At 39.7% G+C, this 4,225-nt stretch overlaps 1 pseudogene; it reads right to left on the reverse strand.

Moving 5' to 3' along the window:
- LOC112407090 (caspase-6-like) overlaps positions 1-3,652 on the reverse strand; it is an 18,043-nt pseudogene extending 14,391 nt beyond the window's left edge.
- Positions 3,653-4,225: the final 573 nt, after the last annotated feature.

Raw genomic sequence — 4,225 nt, forward strand, 5'->3', positions numbered from 1 at the left:
TTTTTTTGCGGTACACGGGCCTCTCACTGTTGTGGCCTCTCCCGTTGCAGAGCACAGGCTCCGGATGCGCAGGCTCAGCGGCCATGGCTCACAGGCCCAGCCGCTCTGTGGCATGTGGGACCTTCCCGGACTGGGGCACGAACCCGTGTCCCCTGCATCGGCAGGCAGACTCTCAACCACTGCACCACCAGGGATGTGTGGGTCTTACTTTTAAAATCAATCTAACAATATCTGTCTTTTAACTGGTGTATTAGACCATTCACATTTACTGTGGTGTTAATATGGCTTAATTAAAAGCTACCATCTTGCTAGTTATTTTCCCTCTGTTCCATTTTTCCCTATTACCTGAGCATTTCTTGATTCCCTTTTATCTCCACTTCTTATTTATGCTTCTTTAACATTTTTAGTGATTCCCCTAGAGTGTTTATTTATATCTATATATCTTTAATTAATCAGAGTCTACTTTCAAGTAATATTACACCATTTCATGTGTAGTCTAAGGAACTTTCAGCAGTATATTTCCAACCCTTCTCTTCCATTCTTTGTGTTATTGTTATTTTTTTTCTACATATGCTGTAAATAAAATATTGTTACTGTTTTTGTTTTAGACCAAGGGTCAGCAAACCTTTTTTTTGTAGAGGCCCAGAAAGTAAATATTTTGCTCTGAGGCCACATATGGTCTCTGCTGCATATTCTTTTTTTTCTGAAACAACACTTTAAGAATATAAAAACCATCCTTAGCTCACAGGTCATACAAAAACAGACTGCGGGCTGCATTTGGTTTGCAGGCCATAGTTTGCTGATTTTCTTTAAACATTCAGTTACCTTTTATAGCAATTAAATATCAGAAAAAGAAGAATTATATTTGACATTCATTTGTTCCATTTCTAACACTTTCCATTTGTGTAGATCCAGATTTCTGTCTGGCATCATATTCCTTCTGACTATAAAACCTCATGTAGTATTTCTTGTAGCGTAGGTCTTTTGGTAATGAATTTTTTCAGTTTTTGTTTGCCTATTGCAGTTATTTCTCCTTCATTTCTGAAGGATATTTTCACTAAGTATAGAATTCTGTGTTGACAGTTTATTTCTTTCAGTATGTCGAAGCTGTTGCCCTTCATTGTCTTACTTGCATGCCTTCTGACAAGGTGTCTTCTGAAATTTTTATCTTCGTTCCTTTGTATTTAATGTTTCATTTTTTCCCACTAGGTTTGAGACTTTCTTTCTTTTTTTTTTAGCTTTCAAAAACTTTTAAAAACATTATAAAGTTTTATAAAATGTCACAAAATACAAGTTAAATCAGTCAGATATTTTGAGTAACCTTGCAATTTACTACAAAAGTCAAGTATTACAAATGCTTGTGGATTTTTATTTATAGGAATTTCCTGAGGATTTCATTTCTACATATACAAAACCCCTTCACCATGTCCAATATGAACTATGTTTTTAAGTTCTCTCAAACATTTAAAATTGCTGTACCATTTAAATTGCTTCAATTTAAGTATTTAGTGATACTTCTTTATATAAAAATACAGATACATAAAACAAAATAGCACCTTTTAGATTTTGGAAAGAAATGCAGCTTTTTAGTTAGCATTGAGGCAAAGCAGGGCACCTGCTTCTTTCCAACTGCACTTGGGTCTCTGCAGATATCCACTAGGCACTGAGAAACTTGCCTGTTCACCAGCGTGAGGAGTTCTGTGAATTCTAAGGAGGAGTTGAATTTTCCCAGCATCTCGCATAAATCTTGAATGTATCATGAGCCAGTCACAGTTTACCGATGAAAATAATAACCTTCTGCCACAAAGTAACACATGACAAAGTCTGCTCCAGCAGGAAGTGTATAAACTGAGGCTGAATCCACCTGGTTAGGTTGACGTCCAGCTTGTCTGTCTGATGATCCACTACATCCAAAGGGATGACTGGCACATCGCGCTGGTTTCCCCGACATGCCTGAATGTTAAATATCTTGGGTCTTCCAACCAGGCTCTGACACTTGTCTCCTTTGAACAAGCCAGTCAGTGTCTGAATTTCAGTTTTGGCATCATATGCATAGATGTGGTTGCCTTCACCATGACTCAGGAAAACACACAGAAAGTAATCGGCGTCTGCGTGGCTAGCGGTTGACGCCTTGTGGATTCTGAGCAGTAGTTCTTCTGCTTTAAGATCATCAAAGCATTTCACTTCAAATCCTAGATCTGAAAACCTGGGCTTAAGATTGTCTCTGTCGGTGCTGGTGCCCTGCTTGTGTGGCAGGGTTAAGTGCCAGAAGATCCTCTCATGATTGAAGATTAAAGCAATTCCTCTTCTCTTGTGGTCCCTTTTGTACGTTTCTGCCATATCAAACACTTCTCTGTTTATGAAAAGTTTAAAAAACAATCACTTAAGCCATATTAAATAATGAGCTCCTCCAAGCCCAAGGTCAACATATAGAGTAGATAGAGGTCTGCTGCATCCTCCTCCTCTTCCAGGCAGACAGACCACTGGTGTGCCCCAGGAAAGCCTCCCAGCCATACTGGCAAGGAAAGTCCTGAAATATTGGGTTGGCCAAAAAGTTCTTTTGCAATTTAAGTAAAAAGACACATTTTCCATTTTCACCAAGAACTTTATTGAACAACGTGTTCACCATTTTGTTCCATTACCTTCTGCCATTTTTCAGGCTACTTCAATTCCATCTTCCCAAAACTTTTTATCTTTTTGAGCAAAGAACTGTTCCAGGTGCCTTTTACAGTCTTCCAGGAAATTGACATTTTTTCCATTAAGAGAATTTTGTAAAGACCGAAATAAATGGAAATCCGAAGGTGCAATGTCTGGTGAATACGGCAGACGAATCAGAACTTCCCAGCCAAGCTGTAACAGTTTTTGCCTGGTCATCAAAGAAACGTGCAGTCTTGCATTATCCTGATGCAAGATTATGCGTTTTCTGTTGACTAATTCCGGACACTTTTCGTCGAGTGCTGCTTTCAGTTGGTCTAATTGGGAGCAGTACTTGTTGGAATGAATCGTTTCATTTTCCAGAAGGAGCTCATAATAGAGGACTCCCTTCCAATCCCACCATATACACAACATCACCTTCTTTGGATGAAGACCGGCCTTTGGTGTGGTTAGTGGTGGTCCCTTTTGCTTGCCCCACAATCTCTTCTGTTCCACATTATTGTACAGTATCCACTTTTCATCTCCCGTCACAATTTGTTTTAAAAATGGAATGTTTTCATTACGTAAAGAATCACATGTGGAAATATGGTCAAGAAGGTTTTTTTCACTTATGTGGAACCCAAACGTCAAAGTGATTAACATTAACCAAGTTGGTGTAGATGATATTCAGCGCTTTATTTGGACATTTTGAGTATGTCAGCTATCGCCTGCGTGGTATAATGTTGATTGTCCTCAGTTAATGTCTTGATTTGATCTCTCTCAACTTCAGCTGGTCTCCATGGCCATGGAGCATTGTTCAGTGAGCAGTCTCCAGCGTGAAGTTTTGCAAACCACTTTTGACACGTTTGATCAGCCACAGCACCTTCTCCATACACTGCACAAATCTTTTTTTGCGTTTCGGTTGCGTTTTTACCCTTCTCATAGGGAAGGCATCTGTTTCTGTCATGTTTTGCTCACCTGCGCCGCGAGCCCCACGGAGCCCTGGTGCCGAGCTCATTGCAGCTGAGTGCACAGCACTGATGCCTAGGCGGCCTCCTCTTCCTGCAGCCGGGCCGCAGCCCCCCAAGATTTTCTTTTTGTCTTTGATTTGCAGCCTCTGATAAGCCTCTGTGTGTGTGTGTGCGTGCACACGCGCGCACATGCTTAGTTTTTATCCTCTAGCATTCTTGAGTTTTTGGTTCTGTGGTTTGGTATATGTCATTAATTTTAGAAAATTCTTAGCAGTTATTTCTTCAAATATTTCTTTTGCCCTATTCTCTTTCTTTTCTCCTTCTGAAATTTCAACTACACCTAGGTTAGGACTTCTGGTATTATTCCACGGCTATTGGACACTTTGGTTTTGCTTCATTCCTCTTTTTGTTTCTCCTTATTTTAGTTGGGGATCTCTGTTGACCTGTTTTCAATTCACTGATTCTTTCCTTGGATGTGTCACCTCTACTGAAGAATGCCTGTTGAGAGCATTTTTCATTTCTGTTATTGTGTTTAGCCTTTCCAGCATTTCCATTTGATTCTTTCTTATAGTTTCTATCTGTTTAAAAATATGCATTTGATCTTTCATGTTGCCCACCCT

This window comes from Neophocaena asiaeorientalis, unplaced genomic scaffold, assembly GCF_003031525.2.
Source record: "Neophocaena asiaeorientalis asiaeorientalis breed wild unplaced genomic scaffold, Neophocaena_asiaeorientalis_V1.1 scaffold447, whole genome shotgun sequence".
Classification (NCBI taxonomy): Eukaryota; Metazoa; Chordata; class Mammalia; order Artiodactyla; family Phocoenidae; genus Neophocaena; species Neophocaena asiaeorientalis.